Raw genomic sequence first — 25,208 nt, forward strand, 5'->3', positions numbered from 1 at the left:
GGATTGTGACGTGAGGGGATTGTGACGTCACACTTTGGATTGTGACGTCAGAGAATGGATTGTGACGTTACAGAAGGGATTGTGACATCATCGAATGGATTGTGACGCGAGGGGTTTGTGATGTCACACTTTGGATTGTGATGTCACAGAATGTATTGTGACGTCGCAGAATGGATTGGTGGGTCTCAGACTGGATTGTCACGTCACAGAATCCATTGTCACGTCATAGCATGGATTGTGACGTCACAGAATGGATTGTGACGTCACAGAATGGATTTTGACGCGCGGGGATTGTGACGTCACACTTTGGATTGTGACGTCACAGAATGCATTGTGACGTCACAGAATGGATTGTGGGGTGTCAGACTTGATTGTGACGTCACAGAATGCATTGTGACGTCACAGAATGGATTGTGATGTCACAGAAGGGATTGTGACATCATCGAATGTATTGTGATGTGAGGGGTTTGTGATGTCACACTTTGGATTGTGACGTCAGAGAATGTATTGTGACGTCACAGAATGCATTGGTGGGTGTCAGACTGGATTGTGACGTCACAGAATGCATTGTGACGTCACAGAATGCATTGTGACGTCTCAGAATGGATTGTGACGTCACAGAATGGATTGTGGCGCGAGGGGATTGTGACGTCACACTTTGGATTGTGACGTCACAGAATGCATTGTGACGTCACAGAATGGATTGTGGGGTGTCAGAATGGATTCTGACGTCACAGAATGCATTGTGACGTCACACTTTGGATTGTGACGTCACAGAATGCATTGTGACGTCACAGAATGCATTGTGACGTCACACTTTGGATTGTGACGTCACAGAATGTATTGTGACGTCACAGAATGCATTGTGACGTCACAGAATGGATTGTGGGGTGTCAGACTGGATTGTGACGTCACAGAATGCATTGTGATGTCACAGAATGGATTGTGATGTCACAGAAGGGATTGTGACATTATCGAATGGATTGTGACGCGAGGGGGTTGTGACATCACACTTTGGATTGTGACGTCACAGAATGCATTGTGACGTCACAGAATGGATTGTGGGGTGTCAGACTGGATTGTGACGTCACAGAATCCATTGTGACGTCATAGCATGGATTGTGACGTCACAGAATGGATTGTGACGTCACAAGGGATTTTGACGCGAGGGGTTTGTGACGTCACACTTTGGATTGTGACGTCACAGAATGCATTGTGACGTCACAGAATGGATTGTGGGGTGTCAGACTGGATTGTGACGTCACAGAATGCATTGTGATGTCACAGAAGGGATTGTGATGTCACAGAAGGGATTGTGACATCATCGAATGTATTGTGACGCGAGGGGTTTGTGACGTCACACTTTGGATTGTGACGTCAGAGAATGTAATTGTGACGTCACAGAATGCATTGTTGGGTGTCAGACTGGATTGTGACGTCACAGAATGCATTGTGACGTCATAGAACGGATTGTGATGTCACAGAAGGGTTTATGACATCACAGAATGGATTGTGACGCGAGGGGATTGTGACGTCACACTTTGGATTGTGACGTCACAGAATGCATTGTGACGTCACAGAATGTATTGTGGGGTGTCAGAATGGATTGTGACGTCACACTTTGGATTGTGACGTCACAGAATGCATTGTGACGTCACAGAATGGATTGTGGGGTGTCAGAATGGATTGTGACGTCACAGAATGCATTGTGACGTCACACTTTGGATTGTGACGTCACAGAATGCATTGTGACGTCACACTTTGGATTGTGACGTCACAGAATGTATTGTGACGTCACACTTTGGATTGTGACGTCACAGAACGCATTGTGACGTCACAGAATGGATTGTGGGGTGTTAGACTGGATTGTGACGTCACAGAATGCATTGTGACGTCACAGAATGCATTGTGGTGTGTCAGAATGGATTGTGACGTCACAGAATGCATTGTGACGTCACACTTTGGATTGTGACGTCACAGAATCCATTGTGACGTCATAGCATGGATTGCGACGTCACAGAATGGATTGTGACGTCACAGAAGGGATTTTGAGGCGAGGGGATTGTGACGTCACACTTTGGATTGTGACCTCACAGAATGCATTGTGACGTCACAGAATGGATTGTGGGGTGTCAGACTGGATTGTGACGTCACAGAATGCATTGTGACGTCACAGAATGCATTGTGGTGTGTCAGAATGGATTGTGACGTCACAGAATGCATTGTGACGTCACACTTTGGATTGTGACGTCTCAGAATGGATTGTGACGTTACAGAATGGATTGTGGGGTGTCAGACTGGATTGTGACGTCACAGAATGCATTGTGACGTCATAGAATGGATTGTGATGTCACAGAAGGGGTTGTGACATCTAAAAATGGATTGTGATGCGAGGGGATTGTGACGTCACACTTTGGATTGTGACGTCACAGAATGCATTGTGACGTCACAGAATGGATTGTGGGGTATCAGACTGGATTGTGACGTCACACTTTGGATTGTGACGTCACAGAATGCATTGTGACGTCACAGAATGGATTGTGGGGTGTCAGAATGGATTGTGACGTCACAGAATGCATTGTGACGTCACACTTTGGATTGTGACGTCACAGAATGAATTGTGACGTCACAGAATGGATTGTGACGTCACACTTTGGATTGTGACGTCACAGAATGTATTGTGACGTCACAGAAGGGATTGTGACGTCACAGAATGGATTGTGACGTCACAGAATGGATTGTGACGCGAGCGGATTGTGACGTCACACTTTGGATTGTGACCTCACAGAATGCATTGTGACGTCACAGAATGGATTGTGGGGTGTTAGACTGGATTGTGACGTCACAGAATGCATTGTGACGTCACAGAATGCATTGTGGTGTGTCAGAATGGATTGTGACGTCACAGAATGCATTGTGACGTCACACTTTGGATTGTGACGTCACAGAATGCATTGTGACGTCACAGAATGTATTGTGACGTCACAGAATGCATTGTGACTTCACAGAATGGATTGTGACGTCACAGAATGGATTGAGACATCATCGGATGGATTGTGACGCGAGGGGATTGTGACGTCACACTTTGGATTGTGACGTCACAGAATGCATTGTGACGTCACAGAATGGATTTTGGGGTGTCAGGCTGGATTGTGACGTCACAGAATGCATTGTGACGTCATAGAATGGATTGTGATGTCTCAGAACGGATTGAGACATTACAGAATGGATTGTGATGCGATCTGATTGTGACGTCACACTTTGGATTGTGACGTCACAGAATGGATTGTGACGTCAGAGAATGGGTTGTGACGCGAGGGGATTGTGACTTCACACTTTGGATTGTGACGTCATAGAATGTATTATGACGTCACAGAATGAATTTTGATGTCACAGAATGGATTGTGACGTCACAGAAGGGATTGTGACATCATCGAATGGATTGTGACGCGAGGGGATTGTGACGTCAAACTTTGGATTGTGACGTCGGAGAATGGATTGTGACGTCACAGAACGCATTGGTGGGTGTCAGACTGGATTGTGAAGTTACAGAATGGATTGTGACGTCACAGAATGGATTGTGACGTCACAGAATGGATTTTGACGTGAGGGGATTGTGACGTCACACTTTGGATTGTGACCTCACAGAATGCATTGTGACGTCACAGAATGCATTGGTGGGTGTCAGACTGGGTTGTGACGTCACAGAATGCATTGTGACGTCACAGAATGTATTGTGACGTCACAGAAGGGATTGTGACATCATCGAATGTATTGTGATGTGAGGGGTTTGTGATGTCACACTTTGGATTGTGACGTCAGAGAATGTATTGTGACGTCACAGAATGCATTGGTGGGTGTCAGACTGGATTGTGACGTCACAGAATGCATTGTGACGTCACAGAATGCATTGTGACGTCTCAGAATGGATTGTGACGTCACAGAATGGATTGTGGCGCGAGGGAATTGTGACGTCACACTTTGGATTGTGACGTCACAGAATGCATTGTGACGTCACAGAATGGATTGTGGGGTGTCAGATTGGATTGTGACGTCACAGAATTCATTGTGATGTCACAGAATGTATTGTGACGTCACAGAATGCATTGTGACGTCACAGAATGGATTGTGGGGTGTCAGAATGGATTCTGACGTCACAGAATGCATTGTGACGTCACACTTTGGATCGTGACGTCACAGAATGCATTGTGACGTCACAGAATGCATTCTGACGTCACACTTTGGATTGTGACGTCACACTTTGGATTGTGACGTCACAGAATGCATTGTGACGTCACAGAATGGATTGTGGGGTGTCAGACTGGATTGTGACGTCACAGAATGCATTGTGATGTCACAGAAGGGATTGTGATGTCACAGAAGGGATTGTGACATCATCGAATGTATTGTGACGCGAGGGGTTTGTGACGTCACACTTTGGATTGTGACGTCAGAGAATGTAATTGTGACGTCACAGAATGCATTGTTGGGTGTCAGACTGGATTGTGACGTCACAGAATGCATTGTGACGTCATAGAACGGATTGTGATGTCACAGAAGGTTTTATGACATCACAGAATGGATTGTGACGCGAGGGGATTGTGACGTCACACTTTGGATTGTGACGTCACAGAATGCATTGTGACGTCACAGAATGTATTGTGGGGTGTCAGAATGGATTGTGACGTCACACTTTGGATTGTGACGTCACAGAATGCATTGTGACGTCACAGAATGGATTGTGGGGTGTCAGAATGGATTGTGACGTCACAGAATGCATTGTGACGTCACACTTTGGATTGTGACGTCACAGAATGCATTGTGACGTCACAGAATGGATTGTGACGTCACACTTTGGATTGTGACGTCACAGAATGTATTGTGACGTCACAGAATGCATTGTGACGTCACAGAATGGATTGCGATGTCACAGAATGGATTGTGGGGTGTTAGACTGGATTGTGACGTCACAGAATGCATTGTGACGTCACAGAATGCATTGTGGTGTGTCAGAATGGATTGTGATGTCACAGAATTCATTGTGACGTCACACTTTGGATTGTGACGTCACAGAATCCATTGTGACGTCATAGCATGGATTGTGACGTCACAGAATGGATTGTGACGTCACAGAAGGGATTTTGAGGCGAGGGGATTGTGACGTCACACTTTGGATTGTGACCTCACAGAATGCATTGTGACGTCACAGAATGGATTGTGGGGTGTCAGACTGGATTGTGACGTCACAGAATGCATTGTGACGTCACAGAATGCATTGTGGTGTGTCAGAATGGATTGTGACGTCACAGAATGCATTGTGACGTCACACTTTGGATTGTGACGTCTCAGAATGGATTGTGACGTTACAGAATGGATTGTGGGGTGTCAGACTGGATTGTGACGTCACAGAATGCATTGTGACGTCATAGAATGGATTGTGATGTCACAGAAGGGGTTGTGACATCTAAAAATGGATTGTGATGCGAGGGGATTGTGACGTCACACTTTGGATTGTGACGTCACAGAATGCATTGTGACGTCACAGAATGGATTGTGGGGTATCAGACTGGATTGTGACGTCACACTTTGGATTGTGACGTCACAGAATGCATTGTGACGTCACAGAATGGATTGTGGGGTGTCAGAATGGATTGTGACGTCACAGAATGCATTGTGACGTCACAATTTGGATTGTGACGTCACAGAATGCATTGTGACGTCACAGAATGGATTGTGACGTCACACTTTGGATTGTGACGTCACAGAATGTATTGTGACGTCACAGAAGGGATTGTGACGTCACAGAATGGATTGTGACGTCACAGAATGGATTGTGACGCGAGCGGATTGTGACGTCACACTTTGGATTGTGACCTCACAGAATGCATTGTGACGTCACAGAATGGATTGTGGGGTGTTAGACTGGATTGTGACGTCACAGAATGCATTGTGGTGTGTCAGAATGGATTGTGACGTCACAGAATGCATTGTGACGTCACACTTTGGATTGTGACGTCACAGAATGCATTGTGACGTCACAGAATGTATTGTGACGTCACAGAATGCATTGTGACTTCACAGAATGGATTGTGACGTCACAGAATGGATTGAGACATCATCGGATGGATTGTGATGCGAGGGGATTGTGACGTCACACTTTGGATTGTGACGTCACAGAATGCATTGTGACGTCACAGAATGGATTTTGGGGTGCCAGGCTGGATTGTGACGTCACAGAATGCATTGTGACGTCATAGAATGGATTGTGATGTCTCAGAACGGATTGAGACATTACAGAATGGATTGTGATGCGATCTGATTGTGACGTCACACTTTGGATTGTGACGTCACAGAATGGATTGTGACGTCAGAGAATGGGTTGTGACGCGAGGGGATTGTGACTTCACACTTTGGATTGTGACGTCATAGAATGTATTCTGACGTCACAGAATGAATTTTGATGTCACAGAATGGATTGTGACGTCACAGAAGGGATTGTGACATCATCGAATGGATTGTGACGCGAGGGGATTGTGACGTCAAACTTTGGATTGTGACGTCGGAGAATGGATTGTGACGTCACAGAACGCATTGGTGGGTGTCAGACTGGATTGTGAAGTTACAGAATGGATTGTGACGTCACAGAATGGATTGTGACGTCACAGAATGGATTTTTGACGTGAGGGGATTGTGACGTCACACTTGGGATTGTGACCTCACAGAATGCATTGTGACGTCACAGAATGCATTGGTGGGTGTCAGACTGGGTTGTGACGTCACAGAATGCATTGTGACGTCACAGAATGTATTGTGACGTCACAGAAGGGATTGTGACATCATCGAATGGATTGTGACGCGAGGGGATTGTGACGTCAAACTTTCGATTGTGACGTCACAGAATGCATTGTGACGTCACAGAATGGATTGTGGGGTGTCAGACTGGATTGTGACGTCACAGAATGCATTGTGACGTCATAGAATGGATTGTGATGTCACAGAAGGGGTTGTGACATCTAAAAATGGATTGTGATGCGAGGGGATTGTGACGTCACACTTTGGATTGTGACGTCACAGAATGCATTGTGACGTCACAGAATGCATTGTGGGGTGTCAGACTGGATTGTGACGTCACAGAATGCATTGTGACGTCACAGAATGGATTGTGACGTCACAGAATGGATTTTGACACGAGGGGATTGTGACGTCACACTTTGGATTGTGACGTCACAGAATGTATTGTGACGTCACAGAATGGATTGTGGGGTGTCAGACTGGATTGTGACGTCACAGAATGCATTGTGACATCACAGAAGGGATTGTGATGTCACAGAAGGGATTGTGACATCATCGAATGTATTGTGACGCGAGGGGTTTGTGATGTCACACTTTGGATTGTGACGTCAGAGAATGTAATTGTGACGTCACAGAATGCATTGTTGGGTGTCAGACTGGATTGTGACGTCACAGAATGCATTGTGACGTCATAGAACTGATTGTGATGTCACAGAAGGGATTATGACATCACAGAATGGATTGTGGGGTGTCAGAATGGATTGTGATGTCACACTTTGGGTTGTGACGTCACAGAATGCATTGTGACGTCACAGAATGTATTGTGGGGTGTCAGACTGGATTGTGACGTCACAGAATGGATTGTGACGTCACAGAAGGGATTGTGACATCATCGAATGGACTGTGACGCGAGGGGGTTGTGACGTCACACTTTGGATTGTGACGTCACAGAAGGGATTGTGACGTCACAGAATGGATTGTGATGCGAGGGGATTGTGACGTCACACTTTGGATTGTGACGTCACAGAATGGATTGTGACGTCACAGAATGAATTTTGACGTCACAGAATGGATTGTGACGTGAGGGGATTGTGACGTCACACTTTGGATTGTGACGTCAGAGAATGGATTGTGACGTTACAGAAGGGATTGTGACATCATCGAATGGATTGTGACGCGAGGGGTTTGTGATGTCACACTTTGGATTGTGATGTCACAGAATGTATTGTGACGTCGCAGAATGGATTGGTGGGTCTCAGACTGGATTGTCACGTCACAGAATCCATTGTGACGTCATAGCATGGATTGTGACGTCACAGAATGTATTGTGACGTCACAGAAGGGATTTTGACGCGCGGGAATTGTGACGTCACACTTTGGATTGTGACGTCACAGAATGCATTGTGACGTCACAGAATGGATTGTGGGGTGTCAGACTGGATTGTGACGTCACAGAATGCATTGTGACGTCACAGAATGGATTGTGATGTCACAGAAGGGATTGTGACATCATCGAATGTATTGTGACGCGAGGGGTTTGTGATGTCACACTTTGGATTGTGACGTCAGAGAATGTAATTGTGACGTCACAGAATGCATTGTTGGGTGTCAGACTGGATTGTGACGTCACAGAATGCATTGTGACGTCATAGAACTGATTGTGATGTCACAGAAGGGATTATGACATCACAGAATGGATTGTGGGGTGTCAGAATGGATTGTGACGTCACACTTTGGGTTGTGACGTCACAGAATGCATTGTGACTTCACAGAATGTATTGTGGGGTGTCAGAATGGATTGTGACGTCACACTTGGGATTGTGACGTCACACTTTGGATTGTGACGTCACAGAAGGCATTGTGACGTCACAGAATGTATTGTGGGGTGTCAGACTGGATTGTGACGTCACAGAATGGATTGTGACGTCACAGAAGGGATTGTGACATCATCGAATGGATTGTGACGCGAGGGGGTTTTGACGTCACACTTTGGATTGTGACGTCACAGAAGGGATTGTGACGTCACAGAATGGATTGTGATGCGAGGGGATTGTGACGTCACACTTTGGATTGTGACGTCACAGAATGGATTGTGACGTCACAGAATGAATTTTGACGTCACAGAATGGATTGTGACGTGAGGGGATTGTGACGTCACACTTTGGATTGTGACGTCAGAGAATGGATTGTGACGTTACAGAAGGGATTGTGACATCATCGAATGTATTGTGACGCGAGGGGTTTGTGATGTCACACTTTGGATTGTGACGTCAGAGAATGTATTGTGACGTCACAGAATGCATTGGTGGGTGTCAGACTGGATTGTGACGTCACAGAATGCATTGTGACGTCACAGAATGCATTGTGACGTCTCAGAATGTATTGTGACGTCACAGAATGGATTGTGGCGTGAGGGTTTGTGACGTCACACTTTGGATTGTGACGTCACAGAATGCATTGTGACGTCACAGAATGTATTGTGGGGTGTCAGAATGGATTGTGACGTCACACTTTGGATTGTGACGTCACAGAATGCATTGTGAAGTCACAGAATGGATTGTGGGGTGTCAGACTGGATTGTGACGTCACAGAATGCATTGTGACATCACAGAAGGGATTGTGATGTCACAGAATGGATTGTGACGTCACAGAATGGATTTTGACGCGCGGGGATTGTGACGTCACACTTTGGATTGTGACGTCACAGAATGCATTGTGACGTCACAGAATGGATTGTGGGGTGTCAGACTTGATTGTGACGTCACAGAATGCATTGTGACGTCAAAGAATGGATTGTGATGTCACAGAAGGGATTGTGACATCATCGAATGTATTGTGATGTGAGGGGTTTGTGATGTCACACTTTGGATTGTGACGTCAGAGAATGTATTGTGACGTCACAGAATGCATTGGTGGGTGTCAGACTGGATTGTGACGTCACAGAATGCATTGTGACGTCACAGAATGCATTGTGACGTCTCAGAATGGATTGTGACGTCACAGAATGGATTGTGGCGCGAGGGGATTGTGACGTCACACTTTGGATTGTGACGTCACAGAATGCATTGTGACGTCACAGAATGGATTGTGGGGTGTCAGAATGGATTCTGACGTCACAGAATGCATTGTGACGTCACACTTTGGATTGTGACGTCACAGAATGCATTGTGACGTCACAGAATGCATTGTGACGTCACACTTTGGATTGTGACGTCACAGAATGTATTGTGACGTCACAGAATGCATTGTGACGTCACAGAATGGATTTTGGGGTGCCAGGCTGGATTGTGACGTCACAGAATGCATTGTGACGTCATAGAATGGATTGTGATGTCTCAGAACGGATTGAGACATTACAGAATGGATTGTGATGCGATCTGATTGTGACGTCACACTTTGGATTGTGACGTCACAGAATGGATTGTGACGTCAGAGAATGGGTTGTGACGCGAGGGGATTGTGACTTCACACTTTGGATTGTGACGTCATAGAATGTATTCTGACGTCACAGAATGAATTTTGATGTCACAGAATGGATTGTGACGTCACAGAAGGGATTGTGACATCATCGAATGGATTGTGACGCGAGGGGATTGTGACGTCAAACTTTGGATTGTGACGTCGGAGAATGGATTGTGACGTCACAGAACGCATTGGTGGGTGTCAGACTGGATTGTGAAGTTACAGAATGGATTGTGACGTCACAGAATGGATTGTGACGTCACAGAATGGATTTTTGACGTGAGGGGATTGTGACGTCACACTTGGGATTGTGACCTCACAGAATGCATTGTGACGTCACAGAATGCATTGGTGGGTGTCAGACTGGGTTGTGACGTCACAGAATGCATTGTGACGTCACAGAATGTATTGTGACGTCACAGAAGGGATTGTGACATCATCGAATGGATTGTGACGCGAGGGGATTGTGACGTCAAACTTTCGATTGTGACGTCACAGAATGCATTGTGACGTCACAGAATGGATTGTGGGGTGTCAGACTGGATTGTGACGTCACAGAATGCATTGTGACGTCATAGAATTTATTGTGATGTCACAGAAGGGGTTGTGACATCATCGAATGGATTGTGACGCGAGGGGGTTGTGACATCACACTTTGGATTGTGACGTCACAGAATGCATTGTGACGTCACAGAATGCATTGTGGGGTGTCAGACTGGATTGTGACGTCACAGAATGCATTGTGACGTCACAGAATGGATTGTGACGTCACAGAATGGATTTTGACACGAGGGGATTGTGACGTCACACTTTGGATTGTGACGTCACAGAATGTATTGTGACGTCACAGAATGGATTGTGGGGTGTCAGACTGGATTGTGACGTCACAGAATGCATTGTGACATCACAGAAGGGATTGTGATGTCACAGAAGGGATTGTGACATCATCGAATGTATTGTGACGCGAGGGGTTTGTGATGTCACACTTTGGATTGTGACGTCAGAGAATGTAATTGTGACGTCACAGAATGCATTGTTGGGTGTCAGACTGGATTGTGACGTCACAGAATGCATTGTGACGTCATAGAACTGATTGTGATGTCACAGAAGGGATTATGACATCACAGAATGGATTGTGGGGTGTCAGAATGGATTGTGATGTCACACTTTGGGTTGTGACGTCACAGAATGCATTGTGACGTCACAGAATGTATTGTGGGGTGTCAGACTGGATTGTGACGTCACAGAATGGATTGTGACGTCACAGAAGGGATTGTGACATCATCGAATGGACTGTGACGCGAGGGGGTTGTGACGTCACACTTTGGATTGTGACGTCACAGAAGGGATTGTGACGTCACAGAATGGATTGTGATGCGAGGGGATTGTGACGTCACACTTTGGATTGTGACGTCACAGAATGGATTGTGACGTCACAGAATGAATTTTGACGTCACAGAATGGATTGTGACGTGAGGGGATTGTGACGTCACACTTTGGATTGTGACGTCAGAGAATGGATTGTGACGTTACAGAAGGGATTGTGACATCATCGAATGGATTGTGACGCGAGGGGTTTGTGATGTCACACTTTGGATTGTGATGTCACAGAATGTATTGTGACGTCGCAGAATGGATTGGTGGGTCTCAGACTGGATTGTCACGTCACAGAATCCAATGTGACGTCATAGCATGGATTGTGACGTCACAGAATGTATTGTGACGTCACAGAAGGGATTTTGACGCGCGGGAATTGTGACGTCACACTTTGGATTGTGACGTCACAGAATGCATTGTGACGTCACAGAATGGATTGTGGGGTGTCAGACTGGATTGTGACGTCACAGAATGCATTGTGACGTCACAGAATGGATTGTGATGTCACAGAAGGGATTGTGACATCATCGAATGTATTGTGACGCGAGGGGTTTGTGATGTCACACTTTGGATTGTGACGTCAGAGAATGTAATTGTGACGTCACAGAATGCATTGTTGGGTGTCAGACTGGATTGTGACGTCACAGAATGCATTGTGACGTCATAGAACTGATTGTGATGTCACAGAAGGGATTATGACATCACAGAATGGATTGTGGGGTGTCAGAATGGATTGTGACGTCACACTTTGGGTTGTGACGTCACAGAATGCATTGTGACTTCACAGAATGTATTGTGGGGTGTCAGAATGGATTGTGACGTCACACTTGGGATTGTGACGTCACACTTTGGATTGTGACGTCACAGAAGGCATTGTGACGTCACAGAATGTATTGTGGGGTGTCAGACTGGATTGTGACGTCACAGAATGGATTGTGACGTCACAGAAGGGATTGTGACATCATCGAATGGATTGTGACGCGAGGGGGTTTTGACGTCACACTTTGGATTGTGACGTCACAGAAGGGATTGTGACGTCACAGAATGGATTGTGATGCGAGGGGATTGTGACGTCACACTTTGGATTGTGACGTCACAGAATGGATTGTGACGTCACAGAATGAATTTTGACGTCACAGAATGGATTGTGACGTGAGGGGATTGTGACGTCACACTTTGGATTGTGACGTCAGAGAATGGATTGTGACGTTACAGAAGGGATTGTGACATCATCGAATGTATTGTGACGCGAGGGGTTTGTGATGTCACACTTTGGATTGTGACGTCAGAGAATGTATTGTGACGTCACAGAATGCATTGGTGGGTGTCAGACTGGATTGTGACGTCACAGAATGCATTGTGACGTCACAGAATGCATTGTGACGTCTCAGAATGTATTGTGACGTCACAGAATGGATTGTGGCGTGAGGGTTTGTGACGTCACACTTTGGATTGTGACGTCACAGAATGCATTGTGACGTCACAGAATGTATTGTGGGGTGTCAGAATGGATTGTGACGTCACACTTTGGATTGTGACGTCACAGAATGCATTGTGACGTCACAGAATGGATTGTGGGGTGTCAGACTGGATTGTGACGTCACAGAATGCATTGTGACATCACAGAAGGGATTGTGATGTCACAGAATGGATTGTGACGTCACAGAATGGATTGTGACGTCACAGAATGGATTGTGACGTCACACTTTGGGTTGTGACGTCACAGAATGCATTGTGACGTCACAGAATGGATTGTGGGGTGTCAGACTTGATTGTGACGTCACAGAATGCATTGTGACGTCACAGAATGGATTGTGATGTCACAGAAGGGATTGTGACATCATCGAATGTATTGTGATGTGAGGGGTTTGTGATGTCACACTTTGGATTGTGACGTCAGAGAATGTATTGTGACGTCACAGAATGCATTGGTGGGTGTCAGACTGGATTGTGACGTCACAGAATGCATTGTGACGTCACAGAATGCATTGTGACGTCTCAGAATGGATTGTGACGTCACAGAATGGATTGTGGCGCGAGGGGATTGTGACGTCACACTTTGGATTGTGACGTCACAGAATGCATTGTGACGTCACAGAATGGATTGTGGGGTGTCAGAATGGATTCTGACGTCACAGAATGCATTGTGACGTCACACTTTGGATTGTGACGTCACAGAATGCATTGTGACGTCACAGAATGCATTGTGACGTCACACTTTGGATTGTGACGTCACAGAATGTATTGTGACGTCACAGAATGCATTGTGACGTCACAGAATGGATTGTGGGGTGTCAGACTGGATTGTGACGTCACAGAATGCATTGTGACGTCTCAGAATGTATTGTGACGTCACAGAATGGATTTTGACGCGAGGGGATTGTGACGTCATACTTTGCATTGTGACATCACAGAATGCATTGTAACGTCACAGAATGTATTGTGGGGTGTCAGACTGGATTGTGACGTCACAGAATGCATTGTGATGTCACAGAATGGATTGTGATGTCACAGAAGGGATTGTGACATTATCGAATGGATTGTGACGCGAGGGGGTTGTGACATCACACTTTGGATTGTGACGTCACAGAATGCATTGTGACGTCACAGAATGGATTGTGGGGTGTCAGACTGGATTGTGACGTCACAGAATCCATTGTGACGTCATAGCATGGATTGTGACGTCACAGAATGGATTGTGACGTCACAAGGGATTTTGACGCGAGGGGATTGTGACGTCACACTTTGGATTGTGACGTCACAGAATGCATTGTGACGTCACAGAATGGATTGTGGGGTGTCAGACTGGATTGTGACGTCACAGAATGCATTGTGATGTCACAGAAGGGATTGTGATGTCACAGAAGGGATTGTGACATCATCGAATGTATTGTGACGCGAGGGGTTTGTGACGTCACACTTTGGATTGTGACGTCAGAGAATGTAATTGTGACGTCACAGAATGCATTGTTGGGTGTCAGACTGGATTGTGACGTCACAGAATGCATTGTGACGTCATAGAACGGATTGTGATGTCACAGAAGGGTTTATGACATCACAGAATGGATTGTGACGCGAGGGGATTGTGACGTCACACTTTGGATTGTGACGTCACAGAATGCATTGTGACGTCACAGAATGTATTGTGGGGTGTCAGAATGGATTGTGACGTCACACTTTGGATTGTGACGTCACAGAATGCATTGTGACGTCACAGAATGGATTGTGGGGTGTCAGAATGGATTGTGACGTCACAGAATGCATTGTGACGTCACACTTTGGATTGTGACGTCACAGAATGCATTGTGACGTCACACTTTGGATTGTGACGTCACAGAATGTATTGTGACGTCACACTTTGGATTGTGACGTCACAGAACGCATTGTGACGTCACAGAATGGATTGTGGGGTGTTAGACTGGATTGTGACGTCACAGAATGCATTGTGACGTCACAGAATGCATTGTGGTGTGTCAGAATGGATTGTGACGTCACAGAATGCATTGTGACGTCACACTTTGGATTGTGACGTCACAGAATCCATTGTGACGTCATAGCATGGATTGCGACGTCACAGAATGGATTGTGACGTCACAGAAGGGATTTTGAGGCGAGGGGATTGTGACGTCACACTTTGGATTGTGACCTCACAGAATGCATTGTGACGTCACAGAATGGATTGTGGGGTGTCAGACTGGATTGTGACGTCACAGAATGCATTGTGACGTCACAGAATGGATTGTGGTGTGTCAGAATGGATTGTGACGTCACAGAATGCATTGTGACGTCACACTTTGGATTGTGACGTCTCAGAATGGATTGTGACGTTACAGAATGGATTGTGGGGTGTCAGACTGGATTGTGACGTCACAGAATGCATTGTGACGTCATAGAATGGATTGTGATGTCACAGAAGGGGTTGTGACATCTAAAAATGGATTGTGATGCGAGGGGATTGTGACGTCACACTTTGGATTGTGACGTCACAGAATGCATTGTGACGTCACAGAATGGATTGTGGGGTATCAGACTGGATTGTGACGTCACACTTTGGATTGTGACGTCACAGAATGCATTGTGACGTCACAGAATGGATTGTGGGGTGTCAGAATGGATTGTGACGTCACAGAATGCATTGTGACGTCACACTTTGGATTGTGACGTCACAGAATGCATTGTGACGTCACAGAATGGATTGTGACGTCACACTTTGGATTGTGACGTCACAGAATGTATTGTGACGTCACAGAAGGGATTGTGACGTCACAGAATGGATTGTGACGTCACAGAATGGATTGTGACGCGAGCGGATTGTGACGTCACACTTTGGATTGTGACCTCACAGAATGCATTGTGACGTCACAGAATGGATTGTGGGGTGTTAGACTGGATTGTGACGTCACAGAATGCATTGTGACGTCACAGAATGCATTGTGGTGTGTCAGAATGGATTGTGACGTCACAGAATGCATTGTGACGTCACACTTTGGATTGTGACGTCACAGAATGCATTGTGACGTCACAGAATGTATTGTGACGTCACAGAATGCATTGTGACTTCACAGAATGGATTGTGACGTCACAGAATGGATTGAGACGTCACAGAATGGATTGTGACGCGAGGGGATTGTGACGTCACACTTTGGATTGTGACGTCACAGAATGCATTGTGACGTCACAGAATGGATTTTGGGGTGTCAGGCTGGATTGTGACGTCACAGAATGCATTGTGACGTCATAGAATGGATTGTGATGTCTCAGAACGGATTGAGACATTACAGAATGGATTGTGATGCGATCTGAGTGTGACGTCACACTTTGGATTGTGACGTCACAGAATGGATTGTGACGTCAGAGAATGGGTTGTGACGCGAGGGGATTGTGACTTCACACTTTGGATTGTGACGTCATAGAATGTATTCTGACGTCACAGAATGAATTTTGATGTCACAGAATGGATTGTGACGTCACAGAAGGGATTGTGACATCATCGAATGGATTGTGATGTGAGGGGTTTGTGATGTCACACTTTGGATTGTGACGTCGGAGAATGGATTGTGACGTCACAGAATGCATTGGTGGGTGTCAGACTGGATTGTGACGTCACAGAATGCATTGTGACGTCACAGAATGCATTGTGACGTCTCAGAATGGATTGTGACGTCACAGAATGGATTGTGGCGCGAGGGAATTGTGACGTCACACTTTGGATTGTGACGTCACAGAATGCATTGTGACGTCACAGAATGCATTGTGACGTCACAGAATGTATTGTGACGTCACAGAAGGGATTGTGACATCATCGAATGTATTGTGATGTGAGGGGTTTGTGATGTCACACTTTGGATTGTGACGTCAGAGAATGTATTGTGACGTCACAGAATGCATTGGTGGGTGTCAGACTGGATTGTGACGTCACAGAATGCATTGTGACGTCACAGAATGCATTGTGACGTCTCAGAATGGATTGTGACGTCACAGAATGGATTGTGGCGCGAGGGAATTGTGACGTCACACTTTGGATTGTGACGTCACAGAATGCATTGTGACGTCACAGAATGGATTGTGGGGTGTCAGATTGGATTGTGACGTCACAGAATTCATTGTGATGTCACAGAATGTATTGTGATGTCACAGAAGGAATTGTGACATCATCGAATGGATTGTGACGCGAGGGGATTGTGACGTCACACTTTGGATTGTGACGTCACAGAATGCATTGTGACGTCACAGAATGGATTGTGGGGTGTCAGGCTGGATTGTGACGTCACAGAATGCATTGTGACGTCACACTTTGGATTGTGACGTCACAGAATGCATTGTGACGTCACAGAATGGATTGTGGGGTGTCAGACTGGATTGTGACGTCACAGAATGCATTGTGATGTCACAGAAGGGATTGTGATGTCACAGAATGGATTGTGACGTCACAGAATGGATTGTGGGGTGTTAGACTGGATTGTGACGTCACAGAATGCATTGTGACGTCACAGAATGCATTGTGGTGTGTCAGAATGGATTGTGACGTCACAGAATGCATTGTGACGTCACACTTTGGATTGTGACGTCACAGAATGCATTGTGACGTCACAGAATGGATTTTGGGGTGTCAGGCTGGATTGTGACGTCACAGAATGCATTGTGACGTCATAGAATGGATTGTGATGTCTCAGAACGGATTGAGACATTACAGAATGGATTGTGATGCGATCTGAGTGTGACGTCACACTTTGGATTGTGACGTCACAGAATGGATTGTGACGTCAGAGAATGGGTTGTGACGCGAGGGGATTGTGACTTCACACTTTGGATTGTGACGTCATAGAATGTATTCTGACGTCACAGAATGAATTTTGATGTCACAGAATGGATTGTGACGTCACAGAAGGGATTGTGACATCATCGAATGTATTGTGACGCGAGGGGTTTGTGACGTCACACTTTGGATTGTGACGTCAGAGAATGTAATTGTGACGTCACAGAATGCATTGTTGGGTGTCAGACTGGATTGTGACGTCACAGAATGCATTGTGACGTCATAGAACGGATTGTGATGTCACAGAAGGGTTTATGACATCACAGAATGGATTGTGACGCGAGGGGATTGTGACGTCACACTTTGGATTGTGACGTCACAGAATGCATTGTGACGTCACAGAATGTATTGTGGGGTGTCAGAATGGATTGTGACGTCACACTTTGGATTGTGACGTCACAGAATGCATTGTGACGTCACAGAATGGATTGTGGGGTGTCAGAATGGATTGTGACGTCACAGAATGCATTGTGACGTCACACTTTGGATTGTGACGTCACAGAATGCATTGTGACGTCACAGAATGGATTGTGACGTCACACTTTGGATTGTGACGTCACAGAATGTATTGTGACGTCACAGAATGCATTGTGACGTCACAGAATGGATTGTGACGTCACAGAATGGATTGTGGGGTGTTAGACTGGATTGTGACGTCACAGAATGCATTGTGACGTCACAGAATGCATTGTGGTGTGTCAGAATGGATTGTGACGTCACAGAATGCATTGTGACGTCACACTTTGGATTGTGACGTCACAGAATCCATTGTGACGTCATAGCATGGATTGTGACGTCACAGAATGGATTGTGACGTCACAGAAGGGATTTTGAGGCGAGGGGATTGTGACGTCACACTTTGGATTGTGACCTCACAGAATGCATTGTGACGTCACAGAATGGATTGTGGGGTGTCAGACTGGATTGTGACGTCACAGAATGCATTGTGACGTCACAGAATGCATTGTGGTGTGTCAGAATGCATTGTGACGTCACAGAATGCATTGTGACGTCACACTTTGGATTGTGACGTCTCAGAATGGATTGTGACGTTACAGAATGGATTGTGGGGTGTCAGACTGGATTGTGACGTCACAGAATGCATTGTGACGTCATAGAATGGATTGTGATGTCACAGAAGGGGTTGTGACATCTAAAAATGGATTGTGATGCGAGGGGATTGTGACGTCACACTTTGGATTGTGACGTCACAGAATGCATTGTGACGTCACAGAATGGATTGTGGGGTATCAGACTGGATTGTGACGTCACACTTTGGATTGTGACGTCACAGAATGCATTGTGACGTCACAGAATGGATTGTGGGGTGTCAGAATGGATTGTGACGTCACAGAATGCATTGTGACGTCACACTTTGGATTGTGACGTCACAGAATGCATTGTGACGTCACAGAATGGATTGTGACGTCACACTTTGGATTGTGACGTCACAGAATGTATTGTGACGTCACAGAAGGGATTGTGACGTCACAGAATGGATTGTGACGTCACAGAATGGATTGTGACGCGAGCGGATTGTGACGTCACACTTTGGATTGTGACCTCACAGAATGCATTGTGACGTCACAGAATGGATTGTGGGGTGTTAGACTGGATTGTGACGTCACAGAATGCATTGTGACGTCACAGAATGCATTGTGGTGTGTCAGAATGGATTGTGACGTCACAGAATGCATTGTGACGTCACACTTTGGATTGTGACGTCACAGAATGCATTGTGACGTCACAGAATGTATTGTGACGTCACAGAATGCATTGTGACTTCACAGAATGGATTGTGACGTCACAGAATGGATTGAGACATCATCGGATGGATTGTGATGCGAGGGGATTGTGACGTCACACTTTGGATTGTGACGTCACAGAATGCATTGTGACGTCACAGAATGGATTTTGGGGTGTCAGGCTGGATTGTGACGTCACAGAATGCATTGTGACGTCATAGAATGGATTGTGATGTCTCAGAACGGATTGAGACATTACAGAATGGATTGTGATGCGATCTGATTGTGACGTCACACTTTGGATTGTGACGTCACAGAATGGATTGTGACGTCAGAGAATGGGTTGTGACGCGAGGGGATTGTGACTTCACACTTTGGATTGTGACGTCATAGAATGTATTCTGACGTCACAGAATGAATTTTGATGTCACAGAATGGATTGTGACGTCACAGAAGGGATTGTGACATCATCGAATGGATTGTGACGCGAGGGGATTGTGACGTCAAACTTTGGATTGTGACGTCGGAGAATGGATTGTGACGTCACAGAACGCATTGGTGGGTGTCAGACTGGATTGTGAAGTTACAGAATGGATTGTGACGTCACAGAATGGATTGTGACGTCACAGAATGGATTTTTGACGTGAGGGGATTGTGACGTCACACTTGGGATTGTGACCTCACAGAATGCATTGTGACGTCACAGAATGCATTGGTGGGTGTCAGACTGGGTTGTGACGTCACAGAATGCATTGTGACGTCACAGAATGTATTGTGACGTCACAGAAGGGATTGTGACATCATCGAATGGATTGTGACGCGAGGGGATTGTGACGTCAAACTTTCGATTGTGACGTCACAGAATGCATTGTGACGTCACAGAATGGATTGTGGGGTGTCAGACTGGATTGTGACGTCACAGAATGCATTGTGACGTCATAGAATTTATTGTGATGTCACAGAAGGGTTTGTGACATCATGGAATGGATTGTGACGCGAGGGGGTTGTGACATCACACTTTGGATTGTGACGTCACAGAATGCATTGTGACGTCACAGAATGCATTGTGGGGTGTCAGACTGGATTGTGACGTCACAGAATGCATTGTGACGTCACAGAATGGATTGTGACGTCACAGAATGGATTTTGACACGAGGGGATTGTGACGTCACACTTTGGATTGTGACGTCACAGAATGCATTGTGACGTCACAGAATGGATTGTGGGGTGTCAGACTGGATTGTGACGTCACAGAATGCATTGTGACATCACAGAAGGGATTGTGATGTCACAGAAGGGATTGTGACATCATCGAATGTATTGTGACGCGAGGGGTTTGTGATGTCACACTTTGGATTGTGACGTCAGAGAATGTAATTGTGACGTCACAGAATGCATTGTTGGGTGTCAGACTGGATTGTGACGTCACAGAATGCATTGTGACGTCATAGAACTGATTGTGATGTCACAGAAGGGATTATGACATCACAGAATGGATTGTGGGGTGTCAGAATGGATTGTGATGTCACACTTTGGGTTGTGACGTCACAGAAGGCATTGTGACTTCACAGAATGTATTGTGGGGTGTCAGAATGGATTGTGACGTCACACTTGGGATTGTGACGTCACACTTTGGATTGTGACGTCACAGAAGGCATTGTGACGTCACAGAATGTATTGTGGGGTGTCAGACTGGATTGTGACGTCACAGAAGGGATTGTGACGTCACAGAAGGGATTGTGACATCATCGAATGGATTGTGACGCGAGGGGGTTGTGACGTCACACTTTGGATTGTGACGTCACAGAAGGGATTGTGACGTCACAGAAAGGATTGTGACGCGAGGGGATTGTGACGTCACACTTTGGATTGTGACGTCACAGAATGCATTGTGACGTCACAGAATGGATTGTGGGGTGTCAGAATGGATTCTGACGTCACAGAATGCATTGTGACGTCACACTTTGGATTGTGACGTCACAGAATGCATTGTGACGTCACAGAATGCATTGTGACGTCACACTTTGGATTGTGACGTCACAGAATGTATTGTGACGTCACAGAATGCATTGTGACGTCACAGAATGGATTGTGGGGTGTCAGACTGGATTGTGACGTCACAGAATGCATTGTGACGTCTCAGAATGTATTGTGACGTCACAGAATGGATTTTGACGCGAGGGGATTGTGACGTCATACTTTGCATTGTGACATCACAGAATGCATTGTAACGTCACAGAATGTATTGTGGGGTGTCAGACTGGATTGTGACGTCACAGAATGCATTGTGATGTCACAGAATGGATTGTGATGTCACAGAAGGGATTGTGACATTATCGAATGGATTGTGACGTGAGGGGGTTGTGACATCACACTTTGGATTGTGACGTCACAGAATGCATTGTGACGTCACAGAATGGATTGTGGGGTGTCAGACTGGATTGTGACGTCACAGAATCCATTGTGACGTCATAGCATGGATTGTGACGTCACAGAATGGATTGTGACGTCACAAGGGATTTTGACGCGAGGGGATTGTGACGTCACACTTTGGATTGTGACGTCACAGAATGCATTGTGACGTCACAGAATGGATTGTGGGGTGTCAGACTGGATTGTGACGTCACAGAATGCATTGTGATGTCACAGAAGGGATTGTGATGTCACAGAAGGGATTGTGACATCATCGAATGTATTGTGACGCGAGGGGTTTGTGACGTCACACTTTGGATTGTGACGTCAGAGAATGTAATTGTGACGTCACAGAATGCATTGTTGGGTGTCAGACTGGATTGTGACGTCACAGAATGCATTGTGACGTCATAGAACGGATTGTGATGTCACAGAAGGGTTTATGACATCACAGAATGGATTGTGACGCGAGGGGATTGTGACGTCACACTTTGGATTGTGACGTCACAGAATGCATTGTGACGTCACAGAATGTATTGTGGGGTGTCAGAATGGATTGTGACGTCACACTTTGGATTGTGACGTCACAGAATGCATTGTGACGTCACAGAATGGATTGTGGGGTGTCAGAATGGATTGTGACGTCACAGAATGCATTGTGGCGTCACACTTTGGATTGTGACGTCACAGAATGCATTGTGACGTCACAGAATGGATTGTGACGTCACACTTTGGATTGTGACGTCACAGAATGTATTGTGACGTCACAGAATGCATTGTGACGTCACAGAATGGATTGCGACGTCACAGAATGGATTGTGGGGTGTTAGACTGGATTGTGACGTCACAGAATGCATTGTGACGTCACAGAATGCATTGTGGTGTGTCAGAATGGATTGTGACGTCACAGAATGCATTGTGACGTCACACTTTGGATTGTGACGTCACAGAATCCATTGTGACGTCATAGCATGGATTGTGACGTCACAGAATGGATTGTGACGTCACAGAAGGGATTTTGAGGCGAGGGGATTGTGACGTCACACTTTGGATTGTGACCTCACAGAATGCATTGTGACGTCACAGAATGGATTGTGGGGTGTCAGACTGGATTGTGACGTCACAGAATGCATTGTGACGTCACAGAATGCATTGTGGTGTGTCAGAATGGATTGTGACGTCACAGAATGCATTGTGACGTCACACTTTGGATTGTGACGTCTCAGAATGGATTGTGACGTTACAGAATGGATTGTGGGGTGTCAGACTGGATTGTGACGTCACAGAATGCATTGTGACGTCATAGAATGGATTGTGATGTCACAGAAGGGGTTGTGACATCTAAAAATGGATTGTGATGCGAGGGGATTGTGACGTCACACTTTGGATTGTGACGTCACAGAATGCATTGTGACGTCACAGAATGGATTGTGGGGTATCAGACTGGATTGTGACGTCACACTTTGGATTGTGACGTCACAGAATGCATTGTGACGTCACAGAATGGATTGTGACGTCACACTTTGGATTGTGACGTCACAGAATGTATTGTGACGTCACAGAAGGGATTGTGACGTCACAGAATGGATTGTGACGTCACAGAATGGATTGTGACGCGAGCGGATTGTGACGTCACACTTTGGATTGTGACCTCACAGAATGCATTGTGACGTCACAGAATGGATTGTGGGGTGTTAGACTGGATTGTGACGTCACAGAATGCATTGTGACGTCACAGAATGCATTGTGGTGTGTCAGAATGGATTGTGACGTCACAGAATGCATTGTGACGTCACACTTTGGATTGTGACGTCACAGAATGCATTGTGACGTCACAGAATGTATTGTGACGTCACAGAATGCATTGTGACTTCACAGAATGGATTGTGACGTCACAGAATGGATTGAGACATCATCGGATGGATTGTGATGCGAGGGGATTGTGACGTCACACTTTGGATTGTGACGTCACAGAATGCATTGTGACGTCACAGAATGGATTTTGGGGTGTCAGGCTGGATTGTGACGTCACAGAATGCATTGTGACGTCATAGAATGGATTGTGATGTCTCAGAACGGATTGAGACATTACAGAATGGATTGTGATGCGATCTGATTGTGACGTCACACTTTGGATTGTGACGTCACAGAATGGATTGTGACGTCAGAGAATGGGTTGTGACGCGAGGGGATTGTGACTTCACACTTTGGATTGTGACGTCATAGAATGTATTCTGACGTCACAGAATTAATTTTGATGTCACAGAATGGATTGTGACGTCACAGAAGGGATTGTGACATCATCGAATGGATTGTGACGCGAGGGGATTGTGACGTCAAACTTTGGATTGTGACGTCGGAGAATGGATTGTGACGTCACAGAACGCATTGGTGGGTGTCAGACTGGATTGTGAAGTTACAGAATGGATTGTGACGTCACAGAATGGATTGTGACGTCACAGAATGGATTTTTGACGTGAGGGGATTGTGACGTCACACTTTGGATTGTGACGTCACAGAATGCATTGTGACGTCACAGAATGGATTGTGGGGTGTCAGACTGGATTGTGACGTCACAGAATGCATTGTGACATCACAGAAGGGATTGTGATGTCACAGAAGGGATTGTGACATCATCGAATGTATTGTGACGCGAGGGGTTTGTGATGTCACACTTTGGATTGTGACGTCAGAGAATGTAATTGTGACGTCACAGAATGCATTGTTGGGTGTCAGACTGGATTGTGACGTCACAGAATGCATTGTGACGTCATAGAACTGATTGTGATGTCACAGAAGGGATTATGACATCACAGAATGGATTGTGGGGTGTCAGAATGGATTGTGATGTCACACTTTGGGTTGTGACGTCACAGAATGCATTGTGACTTCACAGAATGTATTGTGGGGTGTCAGAATGGATTGTGACGTCACACTTGGGATTGTGACGTCACACTTTGGATTGTGACGTCACAGAAGGCATTGTGACGTCACAGAATGTATTGTGGGGTGTCAGACTGGATTGTGACGTCACAGAATGGATTGTGACGTCACAGAAGGGATTGTGACATCATCGAATGGACTGTGACGCGAGGGGGTTGTGA

The sequence above is a fragment of the Gallinula chloropus genome, assembly GCF_964237585.1.
Source record: "Gallinula chloropus genome assembly, contig: HAP1_SCAFFOLD_51, whole genome shotgun sequence".
Classification (NCBI taxonomy): domain Eukaryota; kingdom Metazoa; phylum Chordata; class Aves; order Gruiformes; family Rallidae; genus Gallinula; species Gallinula chloropus.